Here is a 13,893-nt window from a genome sequence, read left to right on the forward strand (position 1 = left end):
TACTTCAATCTAAAATTATCCTTACTTTGAAAAAATAATTAAGTACTGTCTCATCTCTCTCTTCCTTCTAAAAGAGTTATGTGTTCGAAGGCCATGGTACATCCCCAGGAAAGGTAACTGCTTAAGAGTTGTAGGTGTTACTACCGGTGTTAAAACAGGGCCCCAAGAAATTAACTACATTATTAAAATGCCTCAGTGATTAAAGCAAACATCTAAGTGAAAGTATTTATAGGTCCTGCTGATGAGTTTAACAGTGTTTCAAATACTCATGTTTAACACCTGTGATGTTAACTAAAGTCTACTAAATAAAAGTCTTACAAAATCACACTCAATCACTGTGATCTAAACTAAGTCTTCATTTTGTGGCAGTTTAAAACATCCTCATTCTTCATGTCACAATTATTTTGATATATTCTGCTTTAAGAAAGATATATATATATATATATATATATATATATATATGTATATTTCAGGATAATTGTCCACATTTTAAAAAGCTATTTCATAAAAAGATTCATGATCACATTCCTTGAAGTAACATGCTCTCTCAGCACACTTAAGTGCTGGTTTACACATCATTAACTACTTGACAGAGAGGAAAAGGTTGGGAACAGAAGAAAGAAATTTAGAACTATATAATGGAGTCACTAATAATTGAATATAAAAACAAACCTCACCTGAAATTTATAAAGTAAGCCATGAGAAAATATGTTTTTAGTATCTGGACAATTTGAGAATGACATCAATGATATGATGTGAAATAGGCTTTCAATTTATATTACTAAACTAATTTGAAGTAGGCAGGTTTTGAAATTTTTTGTAGATATTTAAGTCAGCACAAAAGCTGACTATAATTTTTTCATTGCATAATTGTCAGCAGCATTAAATTCAGAGGTATGAGTTGTTATAGATGCCTATGGCAACTTAATACTCCTACAATCACAGGGCTGGGAAACACAGATCGATAGCACACACCGGCTATAATCAACATGCAGACTAATGAACAGGGCCATATCCACCAGGGAACACTAGAACAAAGACCAGTTGAGCATTTTAATTGCTAAGTTGCTGCTAAGTCTCAATTCCCCATCAATCTCCATCCATTATGACCATTGATGCATAGCAGACATTAAGAGAAAAACAATACCATAATGATTCATAAGTGTTAGGGTGCAAACGAATGGTTAGCTTTGGGAAAATCATGGCTGTGATTATTTCGTGGCTCAAAAGATCTGACACATTATTTCTAATTTTCATTGTTCCCTGGACCTGACCTGCCTATATTTAATAAGTTGGTTTTAATGGAACTAATAGCACAGCAAAAGGTTAGTTGAAGTCTTTTCCCTAGCTACCTCAACATTGGTTTGAATTGTTCCTTTAACTAACTTACTTAGAAAAATCACAGCCAGAGAAATTAGAAATGAAAAAGGACTTATGAAATCGCTCAACATATTGTCATTTTGTGAGGGCAAGATTTTCTCACAGTAAGATCATGTATCATTTGGAATTGGAATTATGTATAATTTGGAATTATAACTAGGTACATTCAGTGCCCATTGTCTTTATTTTCATTAATGTTGACAGCTCGGTTCAATCTTGGGGTTTTAAATAAATTTAGAAGTTGACCTGCATGTAATCCTTAAGAGTGTTTCCATATCCGAAAGGAAATTTCCCATAGCTGCTTTGTAAGGTATAGAAATAATTATGACATAGGTACAGCTCAATATTGAAGAATGTGCATACGTTCTTCTCATCTCTAGAACAACTTTTTGACATTAATAATATTGTCATTCCTTTTATAAGTGAAACAACTAGAACTTGATGACTTTCCCAAGTCACATTGCCCTTGAACAGTGAAGTGAGGGTGTAAACACAGATTATTCTGATTCTAAAATTTTGCCATTCCCTCTACATCTTGCTAGATCCTTGACATTGAGTCTGGGCTGATTTTTCTCTGGAGCATTTTATCAATCAATATACTTAGAAATCTTTAGTATTCTTACAGAATATACATACAGAATATCAACCTACTATCTTCTGAGTGATGTTAGATGCAGGAACTTTTCACTCCAGGGAAGCCGTCCCTTACCTTTTTAGTTTACTTCCCTTCACTGGATGGGCTTTCTAAACAAGCTACTGAAGTTTCATGACCTTAATTGAACGGACCCTGCTTGGAAGGTTAGAACATGTCATTAAGTTAGGATTCAGGCAAATTATATCTTAACTTACATGAGTTTTCTCTCTTACAGAATCCTTCTTACAATATTTTAATTTGATCCTAACCATGACCTTGTTAAGTGGTTAATGCCAGGTATCAACCTTAACTGCAAAATTTGAAACTGAAAATCACAGTATTAAAATAAATGTTCAAACTTCCAAACAAAATCTTCTGATTCCTAGTATAATGCTCTTGCCACTTTTCCCAAGTCAGTTTGGAACCTATCACTGAATGGTCTGCAGAGAAGAAATGATACCACAGCCAACCAATCTTGAATTCATCCTACGTTGATCCTCCCTCTGCTTCCTTTATTTCTCCAAGAAATAGGGAATTCTAACTTTCTACCAAAGCTTCCTTACCAGGAATCCCCTATATTAGGATCAGGATATTTCCACACTCCTGATGCTGATGTTCAAATTGGACCTGGTAATGGTGGGTGCAGGGATCCAGTACAGAAATTAGTAATCAGGAGACTTAAATGTTAGCTTAGGTTCTGTCAAATTTTTGCTTTAGGACCCTGAGCTCGTACCAAAAGTTTTCTTGGTGTTGTATTGTTCACCTATAAATTGAGAGCATTTTTAAAGTTCATGTGATCTCTTCCAAATTTGACTTAATTACGAGGCTACGCATATGTTCTTATTTTTACAAGTCACTGTTTTTTTCAGCCATCTCTTCTTGTTACTTTTAAAATGTGACCCTCTATATTTAGAGTAACTTGAGAGTTGTGTATCTTTTAAAGCACTACTTGCATCTCTGTGTGCTGTGTGGTGTCCTCCTATGTGCCTCTCTCTCCTATGCTGGAGTGCTTGTCATTTACGATGGATTGTAGTATTATCATATCCTGTACTCCCAATCTTCAACCTGAGAATCACTGAACTATGAACATCATCTCAAGTAGCTTCAAACTATTGGATTTGGCTTTTAGATTATTTTCCAGACTGGGTACATATATTTTCTATACTCCTGTTTCTAACCTCAGAGTCTCTGTCCTCAGCTGGCATGTGCTACAACTTTCAATTAAGAAACAGCTGTGAATTTAATTAATGGGCTGTTGGCTCCCATCATTTTCCAGGTCATTAATGAGGAGGTTAAATTATATCAGATTAGGCTTCATCTCAAGTTTCAGGGAGACCTTTTGGAAAAAGTTCCCCCATAGCGTTTCCATTCATTTGCATTGCCTTAGAGAAATCCACGATATACAGTATGGAATGTAATTTGGAATATGGCACTTGAGATGTTAAAGAAATATTTTGATAAGATCACATGTTTTTAGTCATGTTGTATTTTTTAGGTATCTCTCCTCTGATAGGAATTGTAATCTATGGTTCAGTGGAATATATATGTTGCAAGAAAACAATGAGTTGTCATGTAGAGTAGATAGAATATGCAGCCAGTGATATCACCCCCAACATTCTACAAAACATCAATTCCATGCAACATAGAATAGTCTGAGATATTCACCATGAACCTGTGGGAGGCAGGAAGGAGCTCTGGTTATAAGCATGTCTAATAAGCAGTGAACTATCAGTGCTAAAGTGTATGCTGTTAGAATTGCTATGTTAGCTGCACAGATATTTTATAAGATGAAGAATTTATGTTTATGGTACTTATGTTTATGTCTAATAACACATACACACATATAAATGCTGAACAACATTGACAATGGGGAGAGCAATTAACCAACATATCAACTATCTTCTTAGACTTCAAAAGCAAAATAAAGTACTGCAAAAAAAGACATAACTGTAAGTGCAGGTTTATACCTCTTTTTCTTCCTAAAACATAACTGAAGATTTTAAAATGGGGTAAAAAAAATCCTCAACCTCAAAATTAAAGAAAGCTGTTTTTTTTTCCTTCCACTTATATTGCTTGGACAACTTGCTAAATATGCTATAATTTGCAACAAAATGAAGGCAGAATCAAGGACATATTAGGGACCTTTCCGCAAACACCACTGCCTACACAGACAACACATAGAATGCATAGAAGAGCCCTGTGCTGTTTCAGCAAATGAAGGATTAATTGGGTGTGGGGCATGGCAGACAAGGGAAAGCAGGGAATACTCAGTTTGGAAGCTGCTCTCCTGAGGGCATATTCATGTCATGCTGACATTTCAGTGCAAGGACTTCAAAAGAATACATGTGACCAGAGTTTTCCATTGGATTTCTTTCTGCCTTCACTCACTAATAATGACATCATTCTTTCAAATCAAAGAGAGAATTGCCCCCTTACATGGAAGGGCGATATTTAGCATCAAGGGCTGCCACAACAAATATCCACAAATCTGATGGCTAAAGACAAACAGAAACTTAATTCTGTCACAGTTTGGGAGGCCAGCAATCTGAAAACAAGGTACTGGCAGGTAGCGCTATGCTCCCTCTGAAGGTTCTAGGGTAGAATCCTTCCTTGCCTCTACTAGCTACTGGTGGCTCCAAGTGTTCTGTTGTAGTTGCCTAAAAGCCAATCTTTGCCTCCTTCTTCACATGGCATTTTTCCTCCCTCTCTCTGTGTCTCTTATAAAGACAGTTGTCATTGGATTTAGGCTTCACCCAGATAATTTCATCTCAAGGATGATTTTGTCTCAAGATTCTTAGTTATGTATGCAAAGATCCTCTCTCTCCAAATAAAATAACATTTATAGGTTCATAAACTCTTCATTTTGGGGCCACCATTTGGTCCTCTACAAGGGCACAAAGCAGGAGAATGAAAAAGAACTTTCTAAAGCTATTTGAAAAGCTAAAGACCAAGACCAACAAACTGCCAAGACAAAAGGCATATCCATACCAAATTAAAAGAATCCACATCTTTCAAAATGAACTTATCACTGAAGTGATCAGTTTGTCCCAAGACGGAAATCACTTTTGTAAGGTACTTTAAATGGATAACATATGTTCGCAACTCAATAGGCAAAGCAAGACTCAGGCAGAATTATAAGAAATATAGAGGGCAAAAAAAAAAAATGCAGATATATAATACCATAGCTGTGGCTGCTGGTGGTCTTAGGTTCCGCCACTCCTCCTTCAGTTTACTGAATAGGCGAAAACGTAAGAGCCAGGCCTCCGACTAAAAGTTGAAGGGGAAGGGACAAGTGACATTGAGGTAGAACAGGCTATGGAAGTGGAATATATCGACTCTATTTTGAGTCAATAGCACATTTACTTAAGACTTTGCCCACATTCAGAGATATTTAAATGAAGATAAATTCACCTGAAGATAGAATCTTTTAAACAAACTATTATAACAGAGAAGGAAAGCAACATAGCCTGCAAAAGAAAAACATGGTGCTCACATTAGTAGAGCATGTACCTCTGGAAATTTTTTAAAAGTTAGATTCATTCAATTCAGTAAAAATGTACTGAACACCTTATTTGTAACAGGCACACCGCAGTGATTGGTATGAGAGCAGTGAACAAAAACAGACAAAGAATCCTACTAAATTTGAATAAGAGAGTTAGATGATAAATAAGAATAGAGTAGGTTTGGCAGAGATAAGTGCTGCAGAGAAAAATAAAACGGAATAAGAAGAAAGAGAGTGACAGGGTATAATTTTATATGGCACAGTCAAGGTAGAGAAGAAGTGGCTCACACTCTCAATGGATGGAGTGAAAGAAGAAATGGAAGTTAGGGTAAAGGAAAAACAACAAAAAAGACTTAAGAGTATTAAGGGAAAACCTAAAAGGTCAAATAAAATATGACATTATATTATTTAAAATACAGTTAGACATAGGAAGCTACTAAGTATTACAAACAACTGAATAAGGAAGGTAGGGGAGAGGTTTAAGAAATAGGCCCAAATGGGGCTCCTGCGTGGCTCAGTTGGTTAAACGTCCAACTCTTGATTTCGGCTCAGGTCTCAATCTCATGGTTCATGGGTTTGAGCCCCGCATTGTGCTCCATGCTGATGGCACGGAGCCTGTTTGGGATTCTCTCTCTTCCTTCAGCATTCTCTCTTTCCTTCAAAATAAATGAATAAACTTAAAAAAAAAAAAAGAAAATATAAAAGGGGATGGCATAAACAGTGAGCACATGCAGTGCGGTTCCAGCAAGTAGATACTGACTGCCCCGAAATTGTTGACTCCTAAGGTTCCCTCCAGCTTTAATGTTCCTCATGGCATTGAGGACTTGCACTATTGCCATGGCCAGGGAAATGTTAAGACCAAGTGCAAACTTCAGCATAAAAATCACTATCCTTAAAACTTACTTACATGCCTATTTATGTATGCAACCTTCATGCTCTCCTCCATCTCTATCGAAATAAGTCTCTCGCAAAACACTGTAAAGATTCATTTAAAGTTTAACACTAGTTGAGGGCAAGATTGGGATCTTCTGTATCTTCATCCCCAGGACAGACATGAATCAGAATGTTAGAATAAGAACTGAAGGAAGTACGAGCTATCAAGAATGTCAAGTAATGGATGAGGAAGACAATACTTTGATTTTTATTTCAAAGCATACTCTCGTACACAACTTCATTTTGAAGGATAGCATATGTATTAAATGCCTCACCTCTGCAGTGAGAAAATTGCCTTCAAATCCCCAATCCGCCTCTTACTAGATGCCTAATTTAAGGCAAATTCATTTGCCAACCTGTTTCTCAGTTTCTTTATCTGTAAATTGATTGTGAGAAACATGGCGCATCATAAATAATAATCCTGACAACAACCATCTATTTATTTTTGTCTTAAGCTGAGAAAACAGACTTAGAAAGGTTGAGTGACCTGCTAAATGCCATTCAGCAAGTAGGTTACAGAGTAAGGACAAGAATTCAGGTACTCAGATGTCTATTTTAGCTTTCTTTACACAGTGTCAGGGAGGTGAAGAAGAAGAAAGAATCAACAGTGGTCATGATATTTCATATATGCATGAAGGACCGAATTGTGATTTTTAAATGACACAGAAAGATTAGGAGGTATAAAAGCTTTGGAGGGGAGGGATGGGAAAAATAATGAGCTCAGTTTCAGGAAAGCTGAATTTGAAATGTTGCCACAAGATAATGAAGATGACCATGTCATGCTCAATGGCTTTTCATCGCATTGACAGTAAAATCTAAAACTGTCTCAGTGGCCTACAAAATCTTGTATTAATTGGGTTATATCTGTGTATATTGTGTTATAAGTTCGTTCTCTGACCTCCTTTCTCCCTGTCCTATACACCTTCATTTTTGCTGCAATTCTAGGACTATGTCAAGCCTATTTTTTTGTTACAGTTTGTGCAACTAGAATTTTCTTTCCCCCAATTTTTGTATGATTTTCCATTCATTTTATGCAGATGATCTTCGAAGACTATCTCCTCAAAGAAGTCTTCCATTATACCATTATAACCTCTCTAAAATAGCTACGGCCGCACCCCACCACTATTTATCTCCTCACCTTGTTTTGTTTGTTTTCAGAGTGGTTAGCACTAACTGAACCATACATTAGTTTGTGCATGTGTGCGTGTGCACACACAGGCATGCATGCATCTGTCTGTTCCATTAGATTATACACTCTATGAGTGCAAGGGCTTAGTCTTGGCATGACCATATTCCCTTACCTTTAATGTCTGATGTATACTAAGTGACCAATAGCTATTCATGGAACATATAAATGAATAAATGAGTGGCACAAGCACTTGAGATGAATAACCTACATTTAGATTTACTGTTGATGACTGGAATGTCTCACTTATGGCTTACACGTTTGCCTTCCAGTTGCTTGCTTAACTCACACCAGAAAATGTACACTTCCGCTCTCACTGACCTTTGAAAGTATTAAAATGTGAACCTTGTGTAGGAAGGAAACAGAGTGGCATAATATCACACACAAAAAGCTAACCACATTCAATTTCATTTTTCTTTCCTGTGTGTGTGTGTGTGCGTGCGTGCAAGCACATGCTATGTTTAAGAAGTCAGGACACTTCTATGTTAAAAACAAATAGGAAATCTTTTAAGTAGAGATTGGGTTAAAATTTGTTTGTGAATGTGAAGTTGCATATTACGCTTTGTCTGCTCTCTTTAAACAGAACTCAGCTCAATTAGGTTACCAAACACAAGAGCATCCCTAAGGTGTCTAAATATAAGCTGCAGCATTTCCTGCATACTTAATTCCTAAAAATAACTCAATAATAGTCACGGCGTTCACACTCCCTAATCTACTGTGTGCTGGAAATCTTGCCATCAATGATATAGTAATAGGAAAAAAAGCACTCCTGACTTCCAGACATGTTTCAACATTTACAAAATATATCGCTCAGAATTTCATTTTCCTTCTTTCACTTGGGGCTTGCATATTTTCAGAATATAGATATTTATTTTAAGAAAAAACATTTTCAAAATACTCTGAGAGGGCAAGTAGAGCATCTGTCTTGTTCAGAATTTATCAAAAAGGCTTGGCATAAAATAGGTCTTAATGAATGTGTACCTGATGAATAAATGAGTGAATGTACAACACATGAATGAATAAAAGATTTCAAAGTTTAAAAATCATTTGTTAACATTTTGATGTTTGTTATTGTTCCCTTGGTCTTTTAAATCTCCTTTCTTTTATTTTCTTTCTTTTGACCACACATTTTAAATGTTATTGTACCTGTGTTTTTATTGTACCACATCACAAATGATTTAGAAGAAAGAAATTTATACCTCAATCAAATCTTTCTCTTTTCTTGCCTCCACCCATATTTTTATGTTATAATTATTTTTGTTATATTTAGTATCCTGTACTTTATAATACTTTACCAGGATCAAGTTTAAAATTAGGCTATCATACAATTTTATCTTTTTAAACTTATGAGCATTTTGATTTAGTTATCTAGCAACTTTTCACTGTTTTGCATGTTATTACAAATAATTATAAATGAATATTTTAATAAGTATGATAGCTTCTCAATTATTACCTTGAGGTATTCAAAGTAATAAGTTCAAATCTGTTACCTGTGGCGTGGAGAAGGCCATATTCCCTCCTTAATTTTACTATTACTTCCACCTAAGCTTCCTAAGGAGTATTTGACTCTGAAATACAGATCAGGAATGATTGGTATTTCTTTGTGTTAAATATTTTCAAAAGTGGCAATAATTTCTGACTTCAAAAAAGAGTTTCCTCAGGCATGTGAAAAGCAATTAAAAACCCACATAGTTGAATGATCCAACATGACTTAAAATTCGTGATAGAAGTTGTTAGGTTGGGGAAATATTGAAATTTCAACATAATGTATATTTGGACATGTTTGTCATGTTGATTGTAAAAACATGCCTTCAAGAAACTCAAAATGAAATCTCTTTTAGTATCTATGCTCAGGCTGTGTGTGCTTAGGCTTTCAGGACCTTACTTACCTGCCTCCCCATCCATAAGCAATGGTAGCTGAGTATGGAGGTGCACAGTGGCATCCTGCCCCTTTGAGCATATTTCATATTATTGGAGGAGACAACTGACTGAAAAGTGGCTGGTTAGCTCCCCAAGAATTTGGGCCCAAAGGGCATCTGTATTTTTTTACCATGATGTACACGGAGAGCGGGGTATAGAGAAGCAGATGATAGAGATGAGGAGGATGTTCAAATAGAGTTATACTCCCAGGTTGTTGTTTCTTTATATTAATTATCTATAATAGGGTAATGAATTACTCCCAAACACAGCAATTTTATGGAATGGACATATGTCATCTTATGGTTTTTGTGTATTTGGAATCCAAATAGGACTTACCTGGTTGCCTCTGAGGCTCTCTCACAAAATGGTTATTGAGGTGCAGGCTGTGGATATAGTCATCTCAAGATTTGACTGGCAGAAGATACACTCCCAGGTCGCTCATGGGTCCATCCACAGGCCCAAGGTCCTTTCTGGCTGTGGCCTGAAGTCCAACCTCACCACATGGACCTCTCTATAGGGCTACTCGCTTTCTTTAAAGCTGATTTCCCAGTGCTAGGGCTTGGAAGGAGAGTAAGAAATGCGGGGAACCAGGCATAAGTCACAATTTTTTTGTTACTTAATCTTGAAATTTATATCCTATCACTTTTGCTATATTTCAGTCATTAAAAAAAGGGGACAAGCCCACATTTATGAAGAGGTGATTACCGAAGGCTATGAACACCAGGAGGTAAAGATCAATGAAGCTTATTTTAATGGTATCCACTATAAGTTACCCTCCAGACCCCAATGATCCATATCTCTAACATATTCAGAAGATACTCTATCTCTCTTAAGGTCTCCAAAAGTCTCATCTTATTACATCAGCTCAAAGCCTGGAAGCACTTTATATAAATCAGGTTCAGGAGCAAATGAGGATCCTCAGATAGTTCCATAAGTATAACTCCTTGGATACAGTCCCTTTTATCCATAGATCTGTGAAACGAAAGAAACAAGTCATCTACCTCCACATACCAAACTTAGAGCTACTTATATCCCCCTGAGCAATAGCTGGGAGAGAGGGAAAGAGAGGGTGAGAGAGAGTGATCAAGACAGAAGTCATAGCATTTTTATAATCTAATATTAGGAATGACATTCTGTCACTTTTGTCATATTTTATTCATTAGAAGTGAGTCACTAGGTCTAGCCTACACTCAAGGGGTTAGGATTAAAAAGAACATGAATACTGGGAGGCAGGGATCATGGGGACCCACTTGCCTACTCCATCCTTTAGAGGTATTGCAACACTTCTGTCCTGGATAACACTGAGACACTTCAGTCTTTTAAGAATTTCCATTTTGTTTTTCAGTTAGCTAATGTTGATTGCCTGTACTTGAAACAGAAAAGTTATTTAAGTTCAACTTCTCTGTTTTTACACTGGAGTTTTCTTATTATTTCTTTGCATTTTTTTTTAAGTCAGAATTTCTTGGAGCGTCCAGTATAGGTTGAATTTTCTCATTGTCAGGAACATTCTATCTAAAAAGTTTCTTTTCACAGTCCTAAGTTACCTTGCTGTTAAAGTCTACTGGATAGATTCAGACTATTTTAATTGATATTTCTGCAGGATTTGACACTGTTCGCTGCTCTGGCATTCTTTTATTTGTTTGTCCATTTAAAGATGGAAACTGATTTTATTCTGATACTATTGCCAATGATACAGGAGAAACCACAGACCAGCTATGGACACTCAACTCCACTCTGACAAAAAGTAAGAGAACACCTAAAGAGCTGGGGTGTGTGTGGATGCCTGGGTGGCTCAGTCGGTTAAGTGTCTGACTTCAGCTCAGGTTGTGATCTCATGGTTTGTGGGTTCAAGCCCCACATTAGGCTCTGTGCTGACAGCTTTGGATTCTGTGTCTCCCCCTCTCTCTGCCCCTCCCCTGCTCATGCTCTGTCTCTCTAAAATAAATAAAACATTAAAAAAATTTTTAAAAGAGCTGGGGTGAGTGGATCTTAAGCAATCTGATTTCCAATCGGCTTATCCAAATGAAAAGTAAACTTTGTCCTGTCTCCATGACAGGAGGTGCTTGTACAAGTTGGAGCACCAAAGTTAGGCTCCTAACTTCCCACAGAAACTGGGAGATAAGGGCATTATTTTCTGTGACGATTACATTAAAATTTTTTTTTTTAACTTTTATTTATTTTTGAGAGACAGAGCCAGACAGAGCAGAGTCGGGGAGGGGGGGGTACACGGAATCCAAAGCAGGCTCCAGGCTCAGAGCTGTCAGCACAGAGCCCGACACGGGGCTCAAACTCACAGACCATGAGATCATGACCTGAGCCAAAGCCGATGCTTAACAGACTGAGCCACCCCAGCACCCCTATGGTGATTACATTTTAAAAGGATGGCTCCCAGATCCTTGAGCAAGTCTGGCAAGAGCCTTCTTTGTTATGGAGAAAAACTGAGATGTTTCACATCCTTACTCTTCCCTTCCCCTTGCCAGAGCCTCAAGGGGATATTTTTTGGACTCCCTCTATGAGAACATGGTGGGGTTCCTTGAGAGAAAGCTTTCAAAAGTTTGAGGCTCTCCAAAGTCTTTTGCTCCAAACTTTTCAGTCTCATTTTAGTCCATTTGTGTTTCTGGCAATTCATCAAAATTGCCAGAAATTGCCTCCTTAACCTCTCCCTTTCTATAACACTTTTCTCCAATACAATACTCTTCCCTCCCTTTTTTAAATAAATCACTATCATTTTTCATGTGATATAGAATATAAGAAAGAGATTGAGAGTATAGGTTCAAAAAGGGACTAAGTGGTTTTGAATCTTGGTTTTGTTTGTTACCTCCTTACTAGTTATGTGACTTTCAGCAGGTTGCTTAACCTTTCTGTGATTCATGATCCCCCTCCATAAAAGATGTGAAATAATGTTACCTATATCACTAGGTTTTTCACAAGATTAAGTGAGATAATGCAAGTAAAACATTTAGATTAGGGTTAGGCTCATAATAGACATAAGATCAATATTAGTTATTCCCAGAATTAGCTGATGACTGCAATGACCTCCTAAGTAGAACCTCTTTCCTGACCCTTAGTCATTTGTCTAAACCGTTCTAACACTGCAATGAGGTGCAGAGTTAATCATGTCCTTCTTTACTATAGTTAAAATCTTTCAATAGTTATAGATTGCTTTCTGAGCCACAATACTTAAGCTGCCTTACATACACCTCATGATCTTGTTCCCACTTACCTTTCTAAAGTATATGTCATCAGTCTTTCTGATCCTCACAATCTGAGATCATTCATTCTTACTAATTACTGTATATCAGGAAACTACCAGGCATGGGGGGATGTAGCAACACTCTCCTGCCCTCACAGCACTTATGCTCTTTATGGAGACAACTAGGTTGTCTGACTTCCAGTTCTCCAAACTGATCGCACTCTTTCAGTTCTAGGCCTTTGTAAATACTGCTGTCTCTGCCTCCCTGCTTTTCTTCCTGCTACTTGATGGTGTAATTCCTCTTATGCCTTGCGTTTGATATTAGACATGTTTTGCTCCAGGAAATTCTTCCCTAACCACAAATATGAGTCTATTTCCCCTCATTAGTTTCCTGTAGCACTCTAGAGTCACTCTTACAACAATTTTCTGTTTACTTTTCAGTTTATTGCACAGATTTAATCTTCTGAAGGGCCAAGACTGTGTTCTCATTCATCATTCCATCTCCAGTACCTAACATCATGACTGATATGGAGTGGGCCTTCAACACACATCAGTTGAATGAATTTCCAGGCATGTTCCACTGGAGGGTTGTTGGGGCAGGGATCCAGGAATATGAGGTCTTGGGGACCTACGTGGGAGAGAACTTACCCTAGTATGAATTAAAGATAATGGGCTTAAAGTCAATAGGCTAGCAGGGGAGAGAAGGGACCACTTTGAACGCAGAGTAAAGTTAGTGAAAATGTCATCTGGCCCAGTGTCACAAACCAAAGCAAAAGAGGGAAATAGAAAGAAAGAAAGATTAGTGGGGGGGGGGGGAGGGGCAATAAAGAAAATGAGCTATTTACTAAAATTTCTGGGGCACCTGATAGCATAAGGGCTCAACAAAATTGGTGATAGACTTTTAGTTAACAATTGACACTTTTAGCAGAGACATAGGCCATGCTGTTTTGCAGACGTCAGCTCCCTGGCTCTCTGACATCAGAGGCCTCAGCACAAACTACAGGAGATATCGACAGCAATGCCAGGGCCTCTGGTGTGCACTAGCTATGGAAATAATCTTCCTTATGTTGGCAGACACAGAAGACATCTGTGCAGCAAGCTGAGCCAGAAAGGAGGGGACTGGTAGTTGCTGCAGGATAACCAAC

This window comes from Lynx canadensis, chromosome B4 (assembly GCF_007474595.2).
Source record: "Lynx canadensis isolate LIC74 chromosome B4, mLynCan4.pri.v2, whole genome shotgun sequence".
Classification (NCBI taxonomy): Eukaryota; Metazoa; Chordata; class Mammalia; order Carnivora; family Felidae; genus Lynx; species Lynx canadensis.